Below are 26,834 nucleotides of genomic sequence, written 5' to 3'. Positions count from 1 at the left end.
TCGACCTCCCTATGTTTAGTGTATGCTGATTTGATTAGTGTGCAATAAAAAATGTATGCACACTAAATCAAAATGAAACAAACAAAAAAGAAAGCATGGGGTTTGCTGAAATGCAGGCAGTTAGATTACCGCCTCCTTAGAGGACAATTCTGAACTAAATTTGCTTGGGCAATGAAGGAGCTACCCAGGTAAATTCCCTGAGTTGAAAAGTATGTGTAAGGATATCATTTTGCATGTACTTTGCACCTGTCCCTGCCAATCCTAAATTTTCCACAGTGAATTTCATAAGGAATTTCCCTTTGAAAATAAACTTTCAGGTCTGTAGGGGCTTCAAAATTGCCCGCCTAATACATTATCAGTTGCATTACAATATGCAGTCGTCCTCCACACATAGCCAAGATCTGGAACTGGGTAGAGGAAGCACACGAGCATGCTCATGGCATGATGTCATCTCAAGCTAAAGGCAAGAAGCCAAAGATAAAAGCTCGGTATGTGCATTTGTTTGGTTCGTTTCAACTGAACCAAAACATCGACCCATGCAAAACAATCCAAAACGTATTCAGATCATTCATTTTCGGTAAATAGTGCATCTTATTTGCTAATAACAATAAGACCTCTTCTATACCCCACTTAATCCTTTTGTAGGGGGTCTCTGATATAGACAGGGGCAGGAGCTCCTGCCCTGCCAGCTTTTCAGGTCTATAATGGCAAACAGCCTTGAAACCGGCACCATTGTTTTATGGTTGAAAATGAAAAAAAATGACCCCATGTGGCAATGGCCTCTTCTTCCCTCCACTCTTCAGAATTCTGATAAATGTCTCCAACCAGCTGTGGCCCCCTTTGCCTCCTTCCATCCTTCCCACTGTATCTGTCAAAAGAAGTCTGCAGCGGGGGAATTTCTCCTCACTCCCAAAAAGGGGAGTCCTGCTGGGGATTCCTTCTTCTCCCTCATAAAATGGCCAGTGATGCTAGGAATTTCCTCTTCCTCATCTGCTGCGGTCCACTTTAGACAGATACAGTGGGTGGGACAGAAGGAGGGAGGCAAAGGGGCTGTTGCCATGAAGGGGCATTTATTACAACGGTAGAGGGAGGAAAGGAACGGGGCCATTGCTGCATGGAGTCAATTCTTTTCATTTATGGCCTTAAAACAAAGGCACTGGACTCAGGGTTGGCTGGCACCATTTTAGACCTAGAAGTTGGCAAGGCAGGAGTGACTGGGGATTTCTCTGTTCTTTTCTTGATAAGTATTGTTTATCACAGATCTCCATTGAGGGAGTACGTGGGGTGTAGGGTGGATGCCCTGTTTTCTTGTTTAGGGCTTTTAAACATTTAGAGGTTCATTTTCAAAAGGAGTTACACATGTAGATGTGACTCCTTGGCAGCCATTTTCAAAAGCCCTTTACTCGCGTAAAGTGCATTTACGCAGGCAAATCCTATGGACAATTCAATGGCAAATATTGTAGCAATTTTAAAAAGCCCACTTACATAAAAAAAGTACGCGTGTGCGCAGATTTATAAAATCTGCCCGTGTTTAAAAGTCTCAGGTACATGTCCAGATTGATCCTGGTGCCTCAAAGTCATGGAAATGTGATTTTACCTGGAGTGCAGTAATCCAAAAGAGCTGTATGTGATGGTGGTGAAAAACTAATTTTCACAGACTGGGAAAGGGACCTTGTGGTGATAGTATCTGGTGATCTTAAGGTTGTGAAGCAATGTGACAAGGCGATAGCTAAAGCTAGAAGAATGCTGGGCTGCTCAGAGAGAAGAATAACCAGTAAGAAAAAGGAGGTGGAGATGTCCTTGTAAAGGCCCTTGGTGAGGCCTCACCTGGAGTACTGGTGCCCGTATCTCAAAAAGGATAAAGACAGGATGGAGGCAGTCCCAAGAAGAGTGACCAAAATGGTGTGAGGTTAGCATCGGGAGAGGCTGAAGGATCTGAATATTTATACCTGGGAAAAGAGGAGGTGCAGGGAAGATATAATACAGACCTTCAGATTCCAGAAAGGTTTTAATGATGCACAATCGTCAAACCTTTTCTGTTGGAAAGAAATCAATAGAACTAGGGGGTCAAGAAATGAAACTCCAGAGAGGACAATTCAGAACCAACATCAGGAAATATTTATTCATGGAGAGGGTGGTGATTGCCTGCAATGTCTTTCCGGAGGAGGTAGTGAAGATGAAAACAGTGAAAAATTCAAAGGGGCATGGGATAAACACTGTGGATCCCTAAGGGCTAGAGGATGGGAATGGAGAAAAGAGTGCATGGGGGTAACTTGCTGGTGCGGCGGTTACTATCCTTAACCAATAAGCCTTGATACTGTTGATGCAACTCCATCATAGCTCTCTGCTTCAAAGCAGAGGGAAAAGGGAAATTGGATTCAGACAGCAATCAACGAGTGCCCCGACTTTTACAGTCTGGGGAACAAATAAGCATGGGGGTAACTTGCTGATGCAGCTTTTACTACCTTTAACCATTAAGCCTGATATTTTTGATGCAACTCCAACATTGCTCTGTTTCCATGGCAAGGGTAAATGGAAATTGGATTCAAGCAGCCAACCAACGAGGGCCCTGACTTGTACGGTCTGGGAAAACTGAGAGGCATGGGGATAATTTGCACGGCGCGGCAGATACTGCCATAAGCTTGCTGGGCAGACTGGATGGACCATTTGGTCCTTTTCTTCCGTCATTTCTATGTTTCTATATCTGTACAGGAACAGAGACTGAAGGTAAATAAAGACACAGTTTTCTGCAAGTGCTTGGCCAAGTGCTGTTTTCAGGTGATCTGATTGCTGCTCTGAGCTTGTCACATATGGCGTAGCCCAGGCAGAGAAGAGGAGATACCGAGAGTACAAGGTGCCTGTTACGACGACACTCTGGTAATAATGGTGGGGGCAGCTAAAGCAGCCTGCATATGAAAAAGATGTCCATGATCCTGAAAGAAGGGCTTTTTTTCTTTGATGTTTATACCTGAGGACAGCTATGTGGAAGACAATTTATCAGAATAAATTGGCCTGTCTGAAAACTGCACTCCCCAAAGTGGATAAAAAGTATGTGCGAGGTTCATAACTAATGTGCCCACTATGGTGCATAGGAGACCACTACCACTTTTATCCCTGCTAGGTGCGTTCCAGGAGTCCTGTGATTTAAAATGCATGGGGCCCTGTAATCTGTGGGAGCCTTTGACCTTGCAAAGTTTAGACAACATAATACCTGATGAGTATGCCTGATGGGGAGAAAGTTGTCAGCGGTGTCCCATGCACCATAAAAGGAACGTTATTCACACAATGGAGGTAATTTTCAAAGGAGTTACATATGAAAATGTAATATGCTATCATAGCAATTTTCAAAAGCTATTTACCCACAAAAAGTGCACTTGCACAAGTAAATCCTATGGACAATTCATTAGTATATATTGTAGCAATTTTCAAAAGTCCACTTACTTGAGTAAAGTGCATTTACACATGTAAAATACAATTTTAAGCGAGTAAATGCTTTTTAAAATCGGGCCCAATGTGTGTCCTTTTAGTTACATTAAATAGGGATATTCTTGGGCATACATTTGTGTCAGGGCAGTAAACTATGTAAGCAGAATGGCATTTTCAAATCTACATGCATACTTTTCTCCCTTTTCCTCCACCCAAATAAATAAGATGTGCATAGCCATGGGTACTTTTGTCACCAGATATCTGTGTAACTCCCCTTTAATTAAGGGCCACATTAAGATGCTGCAGAGCCTGCTCCACATTCTTCTGTGGGGCACAGCTCAAGGGGATCACACAGTCTTTTGAGGGGACAAAACAGTTCAGACATCCAGGGCTCAATATTCAAAAAATATCTGGTTAAGTGAATTAACTGGATATGACTTATCAGGCTAACTCACTTGGGATATTCAGCAGCTCAACTACAATGCTGAATATTTCTGAATAAATCACTATTTAGCCAAATATTGAGGAGGTCTAACTTATCCAGTTAACATAGCCGGATAAGTTTGAATATCACTACTTACCCGGCTGTGTTAAACCAGATAAGTAGCTCCTCATCAAAATGCCCATTTCCAGGATACCACTTAGACAGATAACTACTTATCCAGGTAACTACTTTCTTGTATAAATGGCAGCTGCTAAATGTGGCCAGATATTCAGCCACTGCCACTTAGCCAGATAAGTCCTTGCTTATCCGGCTAGGTGGGTGCGGAATATTGACCTCCAGTGTTTTGTTCAAAAAACAAAAAAAAAAAATGTAACTGAAGGCAAAAGAAACAGTTCAGAAATACAAAAATGTAGACAAGCAGTTCTGGATTGGCCACTGTTGGAAACAGGATGCTGGGCTTGATGGACCCTTGGTCTGACCCAGTACGGCATGTTCTTATGTTCTTCTCCAAAGGAAACTCTCAAAAGTGCCAAGCAGCCATAAGAGAAAAATCACCAAACAAATCTCCCACATGGCCTGAGTGAAATATGTGGAATTTAAATTCCTAAAGGTAACGTTTCCCTTCCTCCTCAGAAACCTGGCCTGACTTACAGAACACCTTTTCTTTTCTCTCACTTGCAAAAAAGGTCAGCGTTCTGGGGCCTCACTGTAGTTAATTCACCATGAGCCCCACACCCTTCTAAGGTCAGCCCTGTCTCTCAAGTGGGAGACTAGTACTTAGCAGAAGCAGAAAGTATTAGAAGCTTGCTGCAGAACTAGCACTTACATGAAAAGTGAATGATGGAGATGAAAAGGATTTCAGGAAAAGCCCCAGGGTAAGTATTTATTCAATACACTCTCAGTATAGCAAGTTTGCTTACCGTAAATGGTGTTTTACAAAGCTAGGATGACTTAGCCATTAATTGTGGAATGAAGTCATCAGGCGGCACTGAACGGACTCATCTCTCCAAGTTAATAGAGCTTTGAGCTCTACTGAACATGTTCGGGAGTTCCCACGCAGGCGTTGCCTTGTGAGTCTCCTCAATCTATACCAGAGCTAATCTACTCTTCAGGGAGGCTGGTGGGTATTCCGTGGCTAATTCATCCTGCTAACTATGGAAAAAAAACATTTACGGTAAACAAACTTGCTTTTTCGGTTGATAAGCAGGTTGAATTAGTCAATAAAAATGAGGAGTCCTAAGCTGAGGGTTGCAGCAGAGGGTTTACTTAGTAAGCAACCCAGCCTTCACACTGGAGAGTGGACTACAGTGAGACTAGATTTTGAAAAACTGCCTGTTCAAATTTACTGTTAATCTTTGAGAGGTTATCAAGGCAGCAGTAGGACATAAAGGTGTGAACGAAAGACCAAGATGTAGCTTTGCAGATATCTTCAATAAATACTTCTCAAAGATGAGCAACAGAAGTGGTCATGGCTCTAACGATGAGCCTTTACACAGTCTGTGATTTGTAGTCCTACTAAGGTGTAGCAGTGTTGAATGCTCTCAGCCAGTCAGACAAAGTATGCTTGGTGATGGGGTCTGCACACTAGATATTAGCGGTGGCAGGGGTAAACTGACCCTATTTCCCACAGATTTAGAATGGGCTGTGTAAATAAAGCTTGTCTGCTTTGTAATGTTTTAATTTGTCTTATTGTTGTTTGAATTTACTTTTATGTTTTGGTTTGATTTTATTATGTATGTTTTTTTATTATTTGCTGATATTTGTGGATCAGTAGAATATAAATTGTTTAAATAAATAAATAAATAAATACATAAATACATAAAATCATGTATGGAAGCCCCAGGCTTGCTAGTGCCAGAGCATCGTGTATACTGTGTCAAGTTCATCCGTGCATCATGCATTCAGCGTATCTGTACTTCATGCATCAAATGCATCGAGTGTAATCAGTGAATCGTACATTGGTGCATCAGAGCTCCACGTATTGAGTATTTCGATGTGCTGTGTGTGGATGGCATCAGTGGAAACTGCATTAGGTGAATCAATGCACTGTGCTTCACTGATGTTGGTGCTAACAGCACCGATGATGACTGCATTGAAAGTGCCAGTTCTGATGTATTGCACTTAGAATGTTTATGCTTCTTTGACACAAGCTGGGATGGCTCCAGTGACTGATGCTGATTTGTCATTGACGCAGGGTGGTTAGTGGAACTCAACCCCATGGCTTTGGTCTGAGCAGATGGGGGAGTCTTTAAGGAGCTCCTGCTCAACTCCTTACCTGGTGAGGCAGACAAGGCTGCATTGCGAGATGAGGATCTACTGCGATTCTGGAGAGATTTACACAGTTCCTAAATGTGAAGTGCTCTGGATCTCTGTGAGCGTAGAAATATTCATCCACAGGAATTGCAGTCCTTCTGATCATGATCTGGGCTGAGACACTGATAACTCAATTCATGGCCATCTGTGAGAGACAAACTTCCCACAAATATAACTTTTGAAACCGCTCTCCATAGTAGCTTTCTTCTGATCGGAAATTGTGGGAAAGAAAGCCACGTTTCCTTGTTATGCTGTTTTTTAAAAAATGTTTGTAGCACTGAAAATTGCCTTTGTGGGGCAGCAGAGCAGCAAGTCAACTTAATAAAAAGAAAAAAATGAAAGAAAAATATTGAATTGAGAAGGCTATGTTTTTTCAGAAACATTAAAGGAGAGACAGAGTTCATTTCCTTACTGTGCTTGGATAAAAAATGACTGAGAGTCATGAGATAATGCTTACGCGGGAACTCCCGCACATGCTCAGTAGAGCTCAAACTTCTACTAGCATGGAGAAACAAGTCCATTTGATGCTGCTGGATGACATCACCCCCAATATAATTGCTAATTCAGCCTGCTATCAATGAAAAAATAGACCAGTCCCCATTCAAAACTCAGTTCTATTTAGGACAATGCAATCAATAAATGAATACTGAATGCTGGCAGTTGAAGCGCTAATTGTACTTAATACTCAGCTGAGCAGAGAGGAGGTAACACCTTGTCCTCCTCCTTCTAGGAGAGGGAAAAAAGAGGGTTTTGATCAGAAGGAGGATGAGAAGAGGTTAGATGCTGTGGGGTATAGCTCGCCAGTTCTAATTTTTACAGCTGTGGAAGGAGGAAGAATGCTGAGGGTGGTGGTGGTGGAGGTTATAGTTCACATTGGCACATCAATTTACAGCTGTAGGAGGGAGCATGATAACTTTATTTTAACCACTGGATGGAGGATAGCTGGATGGCCAGATTTAGGGCTGCTCTTTAAGCACAGATTTGGCAGCATAAATTCCTTCCCCTGACCTGTCTCCGCCTACTTTTCCTCTACATTTCCAAAGGGCCCAATTTAGAAACCTAACTTCCAAATTTAGGTTCCTAAAACCTTTGGAAAGTGATCTCTAACTAAAGGAGGGTACCATCAAGCTTTGTAATAATTGAACAGTTTCCAGTACTAATGAGGCTGCCGCCCAATCATCAAGCCACCCTGTGCTTATTGATGTTAGGGTCACAACCATTGCTGCTTCATGCAGGCTACTCCCATCTCATTTCTCCAGGCCCCCCTCTCCTTAAAGGTTATTCAGGTGTAAAGGAATCAATATCACTGCTCCCAGTTACCTGGCTTCAAATAGATTCAGAAGCACACAAAGCCCAACTCATGGCTAATTGGCAGTCAGAAAAGAACTTTTACTTGTCCGATGCACTCAGTTTAATTTACAAGAATTCTTTAATGCAAAAACCTTGTCCAGAATAAAATGATTTCAGTTCAAATGTAACTCGGTTTGGTATTTTGCCTGAAATTTATCGCCCGCCAGGATAATTTGGTGGCTTGTTCAATGTAGTTCCCAAGAGACCAGGTATCTAAAACCAGCACCATAGCACTCTGCATTACACACTGCAGACAGATACTGAACCAATGGGGATGACAGTACTACTTATTACTTAGCAATAACCTACTCTTTCTTCTATACATACAGGGACAAATTTTCAAAAGCTTAGTTGGGAAACTGTAATTAAGGCGACACATACATGAATCACCTGTATGCACTTAAGAGAATTTTCAGCTGCTTAAAAGTAGGTATGTAAGCTCATAGGGAGGGTAATTTTCAAACAACCCGCATTACAAAGTATTTTCAAAGCAAAGTTATGCACATGTTTGCTTTGAAAAGTTGCAGGTAATTGGCCTTCCTGATCATTCTTCTGCTAGGTAACTGCTGGGATTCCAATCAGCTTGAAATTTAAAGCATAGAAGTAACTAAAGAAGCCATCAAACTGGCTGATTGCGAGTAGACAACTGTTAGCAAAATTACTAAGGTGATACTTTGCTTTATGAACTCCAGAGAAAGCAACGATGATTAATGCACAATTATAACACAACAATTTAAGCATACAGGAACTGAAGAAAGCTTGGGATCTTTGGCAGAATGTGTATGCATTGTGTTCTTTTTGTTTTCCAAAATATTTTGACATGCCCATTTTATACACTATGTGACATATCCCTTTAATTCGCTGATAAATCCCACTAACTGTCTATTTCCCAATCAATATTTTCCACTGTCTTGGCAAGGGAATACATTTTCATGCATTTCCTGCAGGGAGGCAGATGCACACAGCCTGTAAACCTAGCGGTGCTGGCAATATATTAGTTACAAATGATTTTGATTTATTACTTGGGAGGTGACTTTCAAACTCCCTGTCTAGATTCAAGGTAAGTGATACCTTTGTACCTAATTTCCAACGGGTCAGATTTCAAAGGAAAATAATTAATTAGAAAATACACTGCGCATGCTATTTTCCTCCCACAATCTAAGCATGCCTTTGGAAATGGCTCCTTGCATCTTGGCTAACACCACATGTACTACGGAAGACCACACATACTTTTAGCCAGATTGAGGGAGGGAAATTTTCAGACAGTCAATTTACCTGGCCATCGAGGATAACAAACACTAACTTTCAGTACTATACCATCAACTAACTGTGAAGACATCCATTAGCATACTTACATAGTTTGTTATGCTGCAAGAGCAGAGGTTCAGCCTCCTAATTGCCTAGCAATTCTCTACAGGTTAATTCCAGATAAAGGCAAACTGTGCATCTGTATGCAGGCGCCTGAAGCATAGCTGGATCAAAAGGTCTTTCTCCCTCCAATCAGCTTCAAGTCCTTGGATCTGCATTTTCCACTACGGTAACTAGCAATATCTTTTTGCTTTATGCTGTGTACAGTTTCTTTTGGAGCTATTCAAAGTTCCATATGTTACACGATGGTAAAATGTTTATGCAGTGGTTCCATGGTAACAGGCCTAGCAGGTTTTAATTGGACAAACAGGAATTACAGTCATCCATTTGTGAGGGTTATTATATGGAAACAAATATATTTTTGATTTACCTAGTACTACTGAGCCAGTACAATAAATAGTCACTTAAAATGTTTCAAGCCACACCAACACTAGTCCCTATAATCCCATCTTGCTCTGAACACCTTTTGGCATGGCTTAGCTGGCAGAGGCGCAAGATCGGGCCTTTTCTGTTGCTGTGGAATACACTTTCTTATTATATACATTAGGACTATGGCATGTACCTCTATGTTTAAAAATGCTGTGAAGGTTTTATTTTTTAAATAGGCTTTTGGGGAAGGTGTATCTGTATAGTCTTTGGCAGAGGCTTAAGTATGTGCAGAGAAAGCTAACTTTTAATATATATATAGCTATTCTTCCTTAGCGGTTTATTATTTATTTATTTATTTATTTATTTATTTATTTATTTATTTAAGTTTTTTATATACCAACATTCAAGACAATAGTCCCATCATGCTGGTTCACATGAAACAGGAGTGCAAAATAAGCTTAAACTTGAACAATTGTGCGGAAAAAGCAGTTACATGTAACAGGGGAAATAGAACTTGGAGTAAGAAGGAAAAAAGGAATAGGAAAACCAGATAATTACATATAATTACATTGTAAGAGGTAGTTAATAGTGCTATTGATGGTGATGTGTGTTGATTGTTATGAGTTAAATAAAATTGGAGTTATGGAAAAGCCTGCATGAACATCCAGGTCTTGAGTCTTTTCTTGAAGGTTGAGAGGCTGGGTTCCATTCTAAGATCTGGTGGGATGGAGTTCCATAAGGTAGGGCCGGCTGTAGAGAAGGCCCGATCTCTTAGCGTAATGTGTCTGGTAGTTTTGGCTGGGGGTACTTGAAGTGATCCTTTGTAAGCATCTCTTGTCGGTCTTGTTGAGGTGTGTAATCGGAGGGGGAAATGAAGGTCGATAGGGGCTAGTTGATGTATGTTTTTGTATATGGTGAGAATGGCCTTGTAGATTATTCTGAAGTGGATGGGTAGCCAGTGGAGGCCCATTAGGATAGGGGTTATGTGGTCTCTTCTCCTGGTGTTAGTGAGTATACGGGCAGAGGCATTTTGAACCATTTGCAGTGGTTTGGTGTGTGATGAGGGGAGACCAAGCAAGATGGTGTTACAATAGTCCAGCTTTGCGAAAATAATTGATTGTAGAATCGTTCTAAAGTCCTGAGTGTGGAACAGAGGTCTTATTCTTTTCAGCACTTGGAGTTTATAAAAGCAGTCTTTGGTGGTTTTGTTGATGGTAGCTTTCAGGTTCAGTCGATTGTCAATTAGAACTCCTAGGTCTCTCACTTGTGTAGTTTTTGTTAAAGCTGGATGAGTGGGGGTGGAGGAGCTGTTCTCTGGTGTGATGAGTAGTAGTTCCGTTTTAGATGAATTTAGTACCAGGTTAAGGTTTGTGAGAAGCTGTTTGATATTTTGGAGGCATGTTTCCCAATGAGACAGTGTTTTCGCGAGGGACTCCTTGATGGGGATCAGGACCTGGATATCATCAGCGTAGAGGAAATGTTTGAGATTGAGGTCAGTGAGAAGTTGGCATAAGGGTAGCAGGTATATGTTAAATAAGGTAGGGGATAGGGATGAGCCCTGAGGGACTCCTACTGACGCGGGGTAAAGTGAGGATTCTTTGTTATGAATCTTAACCTTGTATCCTCTATTGCTGAGGAAGGTTCTGAACCACGAGAGGGCAGTGCCTGAGATACCTATGGCTATTAGTTGGTTGATAAGAAGGGAGTGATTGACGGTGTCAAATGCTGATGAAAGGTCCAGTAGGATCAGAAGGAAGGCTTGTCCTTTGTCGAGGCCTAGGATGATGTGGTCTGTCATGGAGATGAGGAGGGCTTCCGTACTTAGGGTTTTGCGGAATCCGTATTGTGATGGGAATAGGAGGTTGTTGTCTTCAATGTAGTTTGAGAGTCGTGAGTTTACCAATTTTTCCATAATCTTGGCTATGAAGGGGAGGTTAGCGATAGGTCGATAGTTGTTGGGATCATTGGGGTCGAGATTTGGTTTTTTGAGGGGTTTGAGTGAGGCCAGTTTGAGGTTGTCTGGGTAGAATCCTTGTGTGATGGAGCAATTTATGATGTCTGCCAGGATTTTGGAGATAGAATCTGGAATTGATAATAGAAGTTTAGCTGGGATGTGATCTGAAGGGTGAGAGGAAGGTTTCATTTTCCTTATTACTGCAAGTTATTAGCTCCCTATCCCTCTTGCATGTCAGAAAGCCTACCTTAGGCCACGTCCACATCTTTGTGGTGATAGTGTTGATAAGGTGGCATTTGGCTTGGCATTGGACCTTTTGTATGTAGAGCCCCTTTTGGTTCTCTACCAGGTTAGAACCAAACCAAACCTTGTTTGGGGAAGAAATAGTGTTGGTAGTTATCGCCCCTTGTGAGAGAAGGTAAATTGTAAGCTCTCCTGCTATATAACCCTCTGATTACCATTTTACCTTGTGTAATTTTTGTTACCTTTCCTAAGGGTTGTCACATGTTGTGGTTTGTGTTAAAGGGATTAGAGCCTCTGAGCTTCTCAGAAGTGAGACCTGGGAAGGCTATGGAGTCAGAAAGCTGTCAAGAAACACCTTTAAGAATATTATTTTGCTGAGCTAGGAGTTTTTCCACCCTCCTAGACTTGCATTTTTCCTTTTTTTTTCCTGTAAAAAGAATTTTCGTTTACTTTTTCCCGATTTCCCATTAACTAGCTCAGGCTTTTGGATGGACATTCAGCAAACGAAGCTGGGATCACCTGTATTCACAGGAGAGATGAATTACAGCCAACCAGAGGATGGAAGGACAGAGGGGTGAAGAAGATCCAGTGGACCCCTACAAAGGGTCATATATGCTGAAGATCTTGGGGGATTAGGAGTATCAACCAGTGTCATACTGATACTATGAGGCGAAAGAGAGAGATGAAAGAAAATTACTGGAGAGGTAAGAGATTCATTTATTTTTTTATTTATTTAATAACTTTTATATACCGACGAACGTTGGGAACATCTCGTCGGTTTACATAGAACAGAACTTAGCAACAGGCTTTACAATTATTGCATAATTAAATAAGGAACATTCAGAACATACAAATAACAGATTAGATTATATAAGTAAAATTATCAAAGTGGGAAACGTGAAAGAGGTTATCTAAACGGGGGGGGGGGGGGGGGGGGGGAGATTCTGATACATAGGAGGGTATCCACAATTAAAGGAGGTATAGATACAGGTGATTGGGAACAAATTTTTAAATACAAGTTTTTTATATACAATATGTAGTCCTGATATAATTCACTTTATGGGAGGTATGGGGGAAGAGGAAGTTTAAAGTAGAGGGAGGGGGTAAAAAGGAGGTGGAAAATAGGTGGGGGGAGAGGTTAGGAGTTGGAGGGGGTGGGGTGAGAGTGGTTGTGTGAATATTAGGGGTAGGAGTAATTGAAGAGCCAGGTTAGGTGACCCAGGTCTGCGGGGGGGGGGGGGGGTGAGAGTGAAAGTGTGAATATTAGGTGTAAGAGTGTTTGAAGAACCAGGTCTTCAGGTTTTGCCTGAATATTTTTGGGCAAGTTTCTTGGTGGAGGGAGGTGGGTAACTTATTCCAAAGAAGCGGGCCTGCTAGGGATAGGGCCCTTTCGTTTGTGGTGCGGAGTTTAGTAAGCTTAGGTGAGGGGGTGTGTAATGTAGCTAGATATTGTTTTCTAGTAGGTCTATTGCTGTTGTGAAATGAGAAATGTTCTTTGTATCAGTGCATGTTCTGGTTGTGAAGAGATTTGTGTATTAGGGTGAGGGCTTTGAAGGCAATTCTAGATGCTACGGGTAACCAATGTAGATGTTTGAGAACCGGAGTTATGTGATCATTTTTGTGGGTGTTGGTGAGTATCCGGGCGGCTGCATTCTGGAGGAGTTGTAAAGGCTGTATGGTGTTTTTGGGCAAGCCTAATAACAAGGAGTTGCAGTAATCTATTTTTGTTAATATGAGGGCTTGTAATATGGTACGGAAGTCATTGAGATGTAGGAGAGGTTTGAGTCTTTTTAGGGTGTGCAGTTTGTAGAAGCAGTCTTTGAGGGTATTATTGATGAATTTCTTGCAGTTGAGGTGACAGTCAATGGATACGCCGAGGCTCCGAACATGGGTGGGAAAGGTGAGGTTAGTGGTAGGAACATTGTTGTGTGTGACAGTAGGGGTCATAAAGAGGGTGGGGGGTGATATTGGGGGGGTGATATGTGGATAAGTTCCATTTTAGTAGCGTTGAGGGCGAGAAAGTTGTTGGATAAGAGGCTGCTAATTTCAGAGAGGGCGGATTTCCAAATTTCCATGGCTTTGTGTATTGAGTCTTTAATAGGAATAAGTATCTGCACATCATTGGCATATATGAAGTGCGGAAGGTCAAGTTTAGCAAGGAGATAGCAGAGGGGGAGGAGATATATATTGAAAAGCGTAGAGGATAGAGATGAGCCTTGCGGTACTCCTTGAGCGAGGTTGTGTGGCTTGGAGGTGGAGTTTTCCATTTGTACACTAAATTGTCTATCAGCTAGGTATGAGTGGAACCATTGTAGGGCCAGGCCTGAGATGCCAATGCTGCTAAGACGTTCTAATAGGATTTGATGTTTAATGGTGTCAAATGCAGCAGAGATGTCTAGGAGAATGAGGATGTGTGAGAGACCTTTGTCAAGACCTTTCAAGATTTGGTCGGAGAGTGAAATGAGTAAGGTCTCTGTGCTATGGTGTTTGCGAAAGCCAAACTGTGAGTCATGTGATGACTGGACACTTAAATCATTAATTTCATGGATGGGGACCTTAAAACTGCCCCTTACCATGGGAAAATAAAGAAAAGATACATTTCACAGATTTGGATAATTGGATTTTAAATCTATTAATACATTAAAGAACAACAAATTTATAAAGGAAATTGACTAACATCCAGACATGAAAAGTACAACTATAAAGATCATGTCATCACTGCACATCATTTCAGTGCAATGATGAAATGATCTGCTATTTGGTGATATGATTAATTACAAAGCACAGGGCCTAGAAGAATTATCTCCACCCCTCTCAGGGAATCCTGGATATTAAGATAATGGACCATAGCAAGAAGTGCATGATCAATGACTATATTTAAGATATGGGCCTATGGAGCCTCTATCCAGGACTCCCAGCCCAGGGGATACATCATTTTGGTGCCCAAAGAGGGACCCCATCTTTCATTGCTCTAGATGACTTTTGTGAGGAAAATGCATTTTTGACAGTTTGTTAACTATTTTGCTGTGTTTTGAGTCAAGACTGCTATGTTTAGTGACCTGTGATATCACTCTAAGATGGCTGTTGTTCACATTGCAGGACCATGTTAATATTAAAAGCGCATGAAGGAAGCATGAGGAACATTGCACTGTGCATGTGCTAACATCTGACCAATTCTAAGCCACAATGGGAAGAACAGCGTCACCATGTTTGCTATGTTGATGATGTTGATGTTTTGATGTATGAAAAGCACAAGGACCAAGGTGCGGCTAGAGCAGAGAGAAAATGGAAAAGGTCTAGTTCTGTTGGGAGTGGTTCGAAAGGAAAAAAGATTTTTCCTGTAACACCAGACTGTGACTGTACCATTACGATTCCTATTTTAGAATCACTGAAATGATTAAGAATGTTCAGGATCTCCGTTGCAGAATCCCTGAAGAAACAGGTGAGGTTTGCTGTTCAGAAAGGCTAATTCGGGACAGGAGGTGCCATCGGGTGCTGTGTTCTGAAGGCCTCATCGCCATCTTCATCGCTGCAACGCACAAAGACCGCAGGTATGGCTTGTGAAAATCTATTTGAAAATCTCAATATGTATCATGTCAGGGGCCTTGTCTGGCTGGGGCTTGATGATGCAATCCCCTAGATCAGTTATGAGTGTGGCGGCTGCCAATGCGACAGTGCTGGCTATTTATGATCCTAGAATGTAAGGGCTGCCAAGGATGTTTATTTAAAAGCGAGATTCCTGACTGCCTCTCCACCCTTGGGTTTCCCAGCCATCAGGGGCTCATCTCCATCACCAGGAAGGACGACCACTGTCCTGCTGGATTCCTCAGGGCCCACATCTGGATCATTGGGAGTGGACATTCAACAAAGGGAGATGTTCCTTTCACTATGAAGGAATCTGGGATCACCTGCATCGATAGGAGGGATGACTTAAACCATCCAGAAGACAGACGGAAAGAGGAGATCAGTGGATCCCTATGAAGGCTCACTTACATCTGCTGAAGACCTTGGGAGAAGATGAGTACAATCAGTATCATTCTGATACTATGAGAGAAAGAGAGCGATGAAATAAAACTACTGGAGAGGTAGGAGATTCATGTAACTGATTGGGCCTTTAAATCATTAACTTCATGGGAGGGGCACTTACAACTTCCCTGTACCATGGGAAAGAAAAGAATTGGATTTGGTTAACTGGCTTTTACATCTATTAATAAATTAAAGAACAACAAATGTATAAAGGAATTTGATTGTATGATCCAGACATGTAAAGTACAGCTGTAAAGATCATTTCATCATTGCAAATCATTTCAGTAAAAGTATTGCTGGAAACCAAATTAGCTTCCAGTGTGTTTCCTATAGCATAGATAAGTCAATACTTATCACTTCTGTACACCAAACTGGTCCCTGCAATGCACAGGGCCTAGAAGAATTATCCTCCTCCCCTCACATCACTCAGGGAATCCTGGATACTAAGATAATGGACCATAACGGGATGTACACCATCAATGTGTGAGATATGGGCCTCTGGAACCTCTATCTGGGACTACCAGGGGTTACAGCGATATTGTTTTTATTTCATTGCTTGCTTTATCTGTCTTTTATGTAATTCGCCTTCAACTGTGGATATAAGCAGAATATAAGTTGTTTAAAATGAATAAGTCACTGACCACAATTGAAACAGGAAGAAAGAGTAGTATAAGGATAACAGAACTTGATTATGATTCAAGGCAAATCCTGACACGTGTTTCAAACTCCCCTCCAATGTTCCCTCTAAACTGGGCTGTGGAATGTTGACATCCATCTAACTGCTGGGCGAGCTACAGCTGTCTTGCTATATGAACTGCACAAGGCTGGCAGCTCTCATGGGACTACAAGGCCCTGTGCGTTTCCAACAGTTAGATGAATGCCATCAGTTCCCTGCACACTTTATAGGGAACACTGTCTCTCTCTATCATGACCTTCTGTATTACCCTAGGTTTTATTACTTTATTGTCTTGTATTTCTAAGACCCAGCAGAATCAAAGCATTTGCTTTAACCTGACTTTTCTACTCTGCCAAATAAAATAAACATATTTCACATCATAAAACCCATATTCTCACACATACACACATACACATGTACTCACATGTGCTCTCTCTCACACATACAGGCCCACTTTCACATACACAGGCACTCACATACACACACACACAAGTGCTCTCACACATACATATGCACAGAGAGGCACTTTCTGTTTCTCACACACTCACATATTCTCTCTCACACAAGGTACTCTCTCATATAGATGGACACACAAACTCTCTCACACACATTCACACACAGGTACTCACATACACACAGTACTCTCTCACACACACATATGCATACATAGGCACTTTCTCATTCTCATACACACATACACTTTCTCACACAGGTGCTCTCATAAACATGCACACTCAAATACTCTCTCAGTCACACACACACAGGCACTCTTACACATACACATGCTTTCACACACACATACAGAGGCATTCTCTCACACACATAGAAGCACTCTTTCACTCTCACATGCACACACACAGGCACTCTTACACATACACATGCTTATACACACACACACACACACACACACATACACACAGAGGCATTCTCTCTTACACAGACAGAAGCACTCTCTCTCTCTCTCACACACACACACACATACACACACACACACATATGCAGGCACTGTCTCATTCACTCAAAAACAAACACTTTCTCAAGGCCTCATCTTTGGCTATCATGGGATGGGCTCCACATCAACCTCCCCTGCCTTTAGCTGTTATGGGATGGGATCCATGGTGGCCCCTGTTTTTAGGTTCTGTGGTGGCCTACCATTCTTCTGTGCCTGCCTGTTGGAACCTCATCTTTGGCCACCATGGGATGGGCTCCATGGCAGCCCAGCTGGATCTTGTTTTTGGCCAATATCCTGGAGGTGGGGATGCGAATGTGAAGGTGAGCAGTTCCTGTATGCTATGATTTATTTATTTATTTATTTATTTATTTTTAATTTTTCTATACCGATGTTCCTGTAAGAATACAAATCACACCGGTTTACAATGTAACTACAAAAATTCGCTTAGGAGCGTTACATAGAACAGTGAGGCATATAAATATGGAATGAATTATAACTTAAAGTATCGTAAACTGTAACTTATCCTATCATATAACTTAACATATCGTAAATAGCTGAAACAACTGAGACAACAACTGATGTCTCAGCTATGATGCTTCTCCTTCACAGCAGCCAATTCTTGGGCAGAAGTTATAAACTTACAATTTCCGCCTATGAGCTGGCTACTGAGAAGGGGGAGGATCGCAGCGTACAGTAGGCAGAGAAGATGGTCAGCAATACATGCTGGATTTCTCTAACAAGCTGCAGTTTATGCTCCATACAGCCTCATGAGGCTAGTGGGACACCAGTTGGCCCACTCATGGTATAGGGTATTTAAGAGCTTTAAGTGGAACCTTAACATACAGGGTGATCAAAAAATCCCTGTGCACCTAAACTGCACTTGCTTCCAAAGAAGCACTGGAGTGCAACAGCATAAAAGAATAAGAAGAGGGCAAGGGGAGGAAGGGTAAGCTGAGAAGGTCATTATAGTTACCAAAAATCACATAAATCATTTCCTTTAAAAACTGGGATGCTTTCTATGTCCTTCTTGGGATTTGTACAGGTGCACACAATCTTTTCAAGCATGAGCCAGGAATACTTATTGATTTTTCTATCCTCTCTCTATCCATTTGTGAATGCTAAGAGTTAGGCATTCATGGCCCCACTACAATGCCTGTGACCTTTTCAGGGCAGAGTACTGAAGAGGCTTCCCACTGCCTTCTGCAGCCCACAGTGCCAGCTCTTCTCCGCAGATCCTCTATCCAGGCAGTAGTCAGGCTGAATCCAACTTAGCTTCTAAGATCTAATAAGCTCAAGCTTTCCCACGCCAGTGCCGCTAGAGGTCTGGTAGTACAAATTAAAACTGGGATGGGCATTTGCATGCACTGCCTCCATGGCATGCAAATGCATCTCACGCCTATTCATTGTGGATATCGTTAAGTCCCACCAGCTTGCAGAATTCAAGGACTGGAATTGTCTACCCCTGAGTTACAGTAAGATGCCTTTCAATGGTCTTAACAGAATAATTAGCCTAGTGAGTGATCATCTGATAGGATAACTAACTGCAACAGAATAATTCATTTGGTATAACTACTAGGAATTTTGTAATATTCCAAGGGTCTTAACAGCAGGTTTCATTGTACCTATGCAGTGAGTCTATACAAAGAATTTATTAAGAGTTTAATGGTTGATGGAGTTTATAGGCGTCTTTATTTTGTATGTCAGGAATACTCAGTTCTAGGCCATTTCCATTTATTTGGAGTAATGTGTTCTTATTAGACATCCAGCCACAATTAATAGTCTACTGAGAAAACCAGAGACTTATTTATTTTGAGTTTTCATAGGATTGCTGACATTTAGATGATAACGAGTTCTCACAACACCAGGTTCATCTCTCAGTGCTTCAGCACAGATTAAAAGAGGGACTTTCAACTTATTTTTTTCCCTTTTCTGTATTTCCAAACTGCCACAAGTTAACTACCAACTACAGGAAAACATTCAGAATTTGAGGATTAAAAACACTGTGGAAAAAGAATTAGAAGCAATTCCATTGTAATGTTCTCTTGCGTGCTTAACAGAATAAAGTAATTACTGTCAACTGTATTTTAAGTTTTCAGCTATCTGGCCAATAGAAAGGTGTTATTAAAGCACTGCATAATTGCTCTCTTCAAATTGCTTCCCACATACGAATCGTTATTTTTCTCAAAGCTAAACTCACAATATTGGCTTCATCACAGAGCCTGTCAATCAAGATCCCTGAGTACCTGGAACCCCCTCCCCTCAAAAGATTTTGTTCTCTCTTCTTTTGCCCAACAATCGCTGTACTTTATTCTTTTCTTTTTTTGCAACGGAGCACGGTATTGTTCTTCCACAAAGCAAGAATCCCGCATGATACTAGGGATACTGTAGGTAGCCTTCTATTCATTGCCTGTACGGTTGCATCCTTCATTTTTTTAACCTAGGCTCCTCTCCTAACGCGACCCCTATCAAGAATCTGTCCTCATCTTTCAGGCAACAGGGAGTAGGTTTCAAGCAGGAAATACCATGCAATGTTACAGGATGGACTGATAAACTATTAAATGCATTTAGTAAATAATGGCTCAGTGGCGGGATCTGTGTTTGATTCCTCAGTTAAGGCTCTGCTCCCTCGGTCAGCAGGGGCTGGGGGTGCTGCAGAAACAGCATTCACACTCATTGGTGGGGGAGAAAGTCATAGGCATTGCCAGAGGCAACGTGCAATGGCTGGATTGCAGGGTTCTGGTGAATGGCTCCCAGCCGAGAACTGTTGCAATGACTGAACCACATAAGTTGGAGGGGATATAAAATAAGGATAAAATCCTCAGGCAATTGCAAATGAAGGTTCATGGCACCAGATCCCAGCCCTGGCTGTGACTATGTTGGAAGCCCGTGAAACTAGAAGGAAATTTACAGGTAAAAGCCAACAACAACAACAACAACAAAAACATAGAGTAAGGCTAAATGATCAATTTTCTCAAATGAGAAAAGTGAATAGTGGAGTGCACCGGGGATCTGTTCTGGGGCCATTGCTTTTTATCATATTTATAAATGACCTAGAGATGGGAATAACAAGAGAAGTGATCAAATTTGCTGATGATACAAAATTATTGAAAGTTGTTAAATCACAAAAGGGTTGTGAGAAACTGCAAGAGAACCTTGTGAGACGGGGCATCCAACTGGCAGGGCTAGAATGTAGACAAGTGCAAAGTGATGCACTTAGGGAAGCGTAACTGAAATTAAAGCTACACAATGCAAGATTCTACATTAGGAGTCACCACTCAGGAAAAGGATCTAGGCGTCATCGTTGATAATAAGTTGAAATCTGCCCAGTTTGCAGCAGCAGCCAAGAAAGCAAATAGAATGCTAGGAATTATTAGGAAAGGAATGGAGAATAAAACAGAGAATATCATAATGCCTCTGTATCGTTCTATGGTACTTCCTCATGTTGATAACTGTGTGCAGTTCTGTTCACCACATCTCAAAAAAGATATAGCAGAATTAGAAAAAAATACTGAGAAAGGCAAGCAAAATGATAAAAGGGATGGAACGATACCCCTATGAGGAAAGGCTGAATAGGTTAGGGCTCTTCAACTGAGAGATGATATGGCTGAAGAGAGGTATGATAGAGGTTTATAAAATAGTGAAAGGAGTTGAATGGGTAAACATGAATTAGTTGTTCATTCTTTCAAAAGGTACAAAGACTAAAACACTCCATGAAGTTACTAGATAATATGTTTAAGACAAATAGGAGAAAATAATTTTTTACTCAGTGATTAATTAAATTGTGGAATTTGTTGCTGGAGGATGTGGTAAAAGCTGTGAGTGCAGTTTGGATTAAAAAAGATTTGGAAAAGTTTCTGGAAAAAAGGTTTATACAATTACTAAGGTGGAGTTGCATAAATCCACTGCTTATTCCTGAGATAATCAGCATGGAATCTATCTACCTTTCAGGATCCTGACAGGTACTTATGACCTCAATTGACCACTGTTGGAAACAGGATACTGGACTTGATGGACCTTTGGTCTGACCCAGTATGAAAATTTAAGAACATAAGATGCCAAACTAAGGGGATCATTTTCAAACGCGATCGCACGCGAAGATACCTAAATCGGGGCGGAGTTGGGGCGGTGTCAGGACTGGAAGGGGAGGAGTCAGGGCTGGCACCGGGGCGGACGCGGCAGAAAGATCGCTGGCTGCGAAAAGGTAAGAGCCTTATCGCTGCCAGTAGCACACCCAATAGCGCCATCTTTTACGGTGGCGCTATTGGGTTCAAAAGCTGGCAGCGATCGCACTGAGGAGGTGCGATCGCTGCCGGCTTTCGCAGGCCCACCCCCCGCTTTGCCCCCTCACCCGTTACCAGGTGATTCAGGAAGCCGCGGTAGCTTAGAAACTCTAGGCCTAAGTGATAATGAGCATTTTGTCTCTTTCTGATTCAATTTGCACAACATAGCAGTGTATTCATTTGGCTAATGGCAAATCAGCAAAGTTTCCACCATGCCAAGGGCTAAATAGGCCATCCTATACATCAGGGATAGGCAACTCTAGTCCTGAAGTGCCACAAACAGGTCTGGTTTTCTGCACATCCACAATGCTTGCAAGTGTATCTCATGCATATTCATTGTGCAAATCTTGAAAATCAGACCTCTTGCTATATACAATGCAATATGTAAAAAACATGCTTATCCATTTTTTTTTTGGGTATTTATTCTCTACTGCAAGGTCTTTCTTATTTATCCATTCATCTATGCTCAAAGAGTCATCAACTTGGTTGAAACACTGGTGATAATGCTGGTTTAATAAACTCCATGAACATTTTCTATAATCTACTTTGCCATACTGGCAACACTTTGAAAGTTCTTTAAGGCAATTGCGAGAAGACTGCAAGAATAGAGGACAATAGCCAAGCAGCCACAGTAATACTGAGCCAAGAACTTGTTCCAAATCTTGAGGAACAGCCATACTTAAGCATTTTAGTGCCTGGTAGATATGCATTAATTTTAAATAAATGGCACATCTGAACCAAAAAATGGTGTTGCAAGAAAATACCTGAAAACGTTTGGGTACATTTGCTTCCATTTTGAAAAAATGGGCCTCCACAAGGCCCTCCAACTCCCCTTCCTCTCCTGCAAGAAAGCTTCTGGGCCCAAGTTCACCTGGGGCTTCCCTAGATCTCTCCTACCCACAATGTCTGAGAAAACAAATCACAGGGCCTGGGCCTCCCTGGTTGGGCTGAGCTGGGTTCAGCTGAGGCCTCCCCGGGTTCCTCTTCAGAAATATTTGCCAGAGCCAGGAACTTCCTCCCTGGCCCTCACTTACCCCCTTCCATAGGGTCCTTGAGATGGAAAAGGCAAGGACGATAGCCATTCATTCCTGCCTAGTGACTGGAGATTTAAAAATGGGGTCTATGGCCCTGATCCTGGCACCCTTATATTGTAGTTTACCTTTGGCATGGTGCCTACCCTATGTTGCATCCGTCAGTCAGAGACGGCTGCGACCACTCTGCCTTACCTCTTTTTCTCCCCTTTCAATCTCTTTGGGCAAGATGGCTGCCTCCGGTGCCGAGGGCCTCGGCGTTTCCAAACCAGCATGGGCGTCCCCATCCGCCATGCTCACTCCCGTGGCCTCCTAGGGCGCGAGCGCGCATATCTCCTACGCTCAAATACACGTCATAGCGGGAACCTCGGGGGCGGCCCCACTGCATAACGTCAGTAGCCTCCGCCTCCGCTACCACGAGTTAGCAAAGACTTCGCTTCTCTGCCTGATCTAAGCTGCACACTTAGACGCTACTTTCACGCTAAGGGCCTCACTCCAGTAAGAAGCTCTAGACACCTGCGCCTCGGGGGTCTCTCACTTCCAACTTCCCTTCGGGATTCCTCACTAACTAAGACAACCGCTCCTCGGGAGTCTTTCTCTCTATTCTACTTTCAGGATATTGGACCATTGGGTACTCGTCCTCAAGGGTCTATTCACCTTTATATCCTGCACCATGGACCTTCGGTCCCACCATTCTACCACCAGGAAGACACCTTCATTCTGTGAGTACCTCTACGATCCGGTGCTCCAACTTCACCACCAGCCACGGTGTTACGCGCACTGTGGGCTCCCGCCTATCGTGAACATCTGGGTGAGACTATACTTCTGAGCCTGTTGAATGTACTGGCACTTCGTGGATCAGTGCCTTACCTTCCTGCTTTCACCATCTATCTACAGCAGTACAATAAAGACTCTATCCATACTGTGTCTGCTATCTGTGTCAGCCTATCACAGTGGTTCCCCATGGGGCTCCTCCCCGTGGAAGTGGTCATCTCTATTGTGACCAAAGGTCCACAATGCCTCAAACACAACACCCTAAGCATGGAGTTTGCTTCTGATCGCCTCCAACATCCTAACTCCAATCTGACAAAGAATCCTTCCTCCTCACCTGTGGTCATAAAGATCTTCCCCTCAACTGGCCTGCTCCCCCATTTTAGCTCTTCCCCTTCTCCACTCATCCCCAGAGGCAAAAGAAGGTATTCATTCTTCCTCCCTACCCCATTACTGTTCCACTGGCTATGTTAAGTTGCACTGAAAATTGCCAACTAAATATGCAATTTGGATCTTGCATTCTTGTTCACTCTTCTGTCCTTGACACACAGTTCCAGGTAATCATGAAATCCAGAAATGAAAGGCTAAAATTTTAAAAAATATAAAAACCTTAAATATTGCTAGTGAGTAACCTTCTGTTCCAGAAGTTTCCATTTTGTGGGGTTTAGGAATTTTTCTTATCATGAGGCATCTCTTTTTTCACTAAGTAGAATGTAGACATTAGCATTAAGGGTGGAAGTATAGGCTACAGTGGATTTATGGCCTTCCGAGATGGAGAAATTAGCATAAGTACATTTCACTAAGAATTTTTTTCATTTTAGATTTTGCATAGTGGATAATTTACTAGCTGTTATCCTTTGAACACTGGAGTGCATATCTGCTTTAATTTACAAGCTAAATGAGTTTGATTGTCTCAGGCTAGTTACTAGTGGGCATTTATTCCCACTATTAATCAAGTACATACAATTTGGCATTCTCCCTTATTCTGAGCAGAAAGGGGTGCCAAGTTATGCATTAAAATAGCAGGGGTGTTATGGTTCACTCCAAATTGTAATGTATTAGTAGACACACATTTAAAGCAGCACCACAGGTTGCACATGCACACACAGAAATAATTCAGTTGGCTGTTAGAATGGAATCATTAAGCTTCCCCATTTTATTTCTCATGCTTATTACAGTACTAAGGAGGGGTACCTAATTGAAGTTTTCTTTTAGAGTTCTTCCCACTTAGCAATCCCCAGTATCACAGATAAAAAAAAAATATCTGTGTGCTGTTGTATAATCTAATTTTCAAAAGTTTGCTTGTTGGCCTTTATGCATTTGTATACTGCTTGAGTAAATAAATGCAACCAAACTTGGGAGGGGACATCTTTTCATCCAGAGGGAGGTCAAGGACAATTTTTTGACCCAAAATATCCAGGCTTCTCTGAGCTAGGTGGAAGTGCTGTGCTTTTGGCAGGCAATTTGCATCAAACAATGTGAACAATGGCTGATTAGCATAAGGTTTACTTGAAAGCTTCTTATTTATGGAGAAGTGTTACTATACTTTGATTCACAACCAACATGCGAGTTCACTTACACGGTGATGCTTCTGGTGCTAATTTTGCTCAACTCCTCCTAAATACTGGTGATGAAAAAATACCAATTGACCCAATTAGTGGACTCATCAACCTTCCAAGCAACATTGTAATACCTCTGTATTATGTAAAGTCACTTGAAATGCTAAAAAACCAGTGTTTTCATGAAACTACAACATAATTTCAACAATCACATATGGCTTTTTGAATGTGCCATTCTTGCACCTACAAACAGCATAGTAAATGACATTAACATAATTATTCAACAGCAGCTGTCTGAAGAACCTACATCATAAAAATTAATCAACATGGTTGTGAATGCTGACCAGGAGTTTCAGCATCCCACTAAATTTCTCAGTTCTCTTAAGCCTCCTGGAATGTCACCAGATAAGTTGATGCTCAAAATTTCTGCTTCCATTATGCTCCTAAGGACTTTGATGCATCATGACTATGCAATGGCATATGATTATAAGTTAAAAATATGATGCCTTGTATACTACTGATACAAATACACTGGCAATCAATAATATATCACAAAACATTGACAAACAAAAAATCATATAGTGACACATAATATATTATAATATTTATTTGTTTTTCCAACAATATTCTAAAGAATACCCTTCTTTTAAAATTTCTGTATTTCAAACACAAACCCCCAGCAAGGAATACCAACCTAAAAATCTCAATCCATACTTACAAACCATTCATACTTCCTTTCACACATCTATTCTCTAAAAACATTTCTCAAATCTTTTCCTATATATTGAAGTTTTACAGATATTTTATCTTTTCCACACCAGTTTTTCAGAAGCAGAAAAAGATTCTTTTTATGCTGTAAATTTTCATTACTGCCAACAGTCACATCCTCTTTCTTCTGTAGAGGATGAAGAGAGTATAAAAATATCACAAAATGTTCATCATTTTTAAAGATGGCGCCGGCCGTCCATTTCTCCTACCATGTGACAGGGGCTGGCCAATGGCACGGATCCCCTGTCACATGGTAAGGGCAAAGGGCCATCGGCGCCATTTTGATTAGGGGCAGCCAACGGCCCGAGAGCGGGAGATCACTCCCGGGACCCACACTAGACCACAGGTACTTTAAAAATGTTTTTTGGTGGGGGGGGTTGGGAGGGTGGGGGAAGCTAAAGGATGTGTTTTAAAGGGTCGGGGTGGGTTTTTGTTTATCGGCTCGGGCGCAGCCGATAAAAAAAACAAACGATTGGACCGCACGAAAAAAATTCCCCGATAGTCCCCGAACCCAGAATCGGAACCAATTCCAGTTCCGATTCACATCTCTATTACTTAGTAACTTCATTCTGAACTGTTTGAAAGAGTAAACAACCAATTCGCATTTACATGTTCCACTCCACTTATGATTTATAGACCTCTATCATATCTCTCCTCAGCCAGCTCTTCTCCAAGCTGAAGAGCCCTAACTTCTTTAGCCTTTCCTCATAGGGAAATCATTCCATCCTCTTAATTTTGGTCGCCCTTCTCTGTATCTATTCTAATTCCACTGTATCTTTTTTGAGATGTGGTGACCAGAATTTCATATACTATATTCAGGATGCGGTCTTACCATTGAGCGATACAGAGACATTATGATATTCTCTGTTTTATTCCCCATTCCTTTACTAATAATTTCTTGCATTCTATTTGCTTTCTTGGCCACTGTCGTACACTGATCAACATATTATCCATGAGGATGCCTAGCTCCTTTTCCTGGGTGGTGACCCACAATGTGGAACCTTGAAGTGTTGGGTTTTAATTTGGGTTGCTCTTCCCTATTGACTCGATTTTAAATGGCCCGCGCGTATAAAAATCAGGGGTTGCATGCGACGAGCGCATTTTAAAAAGGGCTCGGCCGCATGCGTAACCCCTGTTATGCGCACAAGAGCCGGGCCTCGGCAAAGGAGCGGTCCAGGGGGCAGCTGTGCTGGCACACTCAACTTGCTACTGCTCCTTTGGAGGAGCAAAAGGTAAATTTAAAAAAATTGGAGTAGCTAGGATAGTGATAGGGGGTGGGTAGGAGAGGGGAAGGGGAAGGGAG

General features: G+C 41.9%; 1 protein-coding gene across 1 annotated transcript in view; it reads right to left on the bottom strand.

Annotated features, from left to right (window-relative positions):
- SYNPR (synaptoporin) overlaps positions 1-26,834 on the bottom strand; it is a 453,809-nt gene that overhangs the window by 127,215 nt on the left and 299,760 nt on the right. The window lies entirely within an intron of this gene.

Source organism: Rhinatrema bivittatum, chromosome 4, assembly GCF_901001135.1.
Source record: "Rhinatrema bivittatum chromosome 4, aRhiBiv1.1, whole genome shotgun sequence".
Lineage (NCBI taxonomy): Eukaryota > Metazoa > Chordata > Amphibia > Gymnophiona > Rhinatrematidae > Rhinatrema > Rhinatrema bivittatum.
Note: the sequence above shows the minus strand (reverse complement) of the source record. Positions and strands in the feature narration are given on the sequence as shown.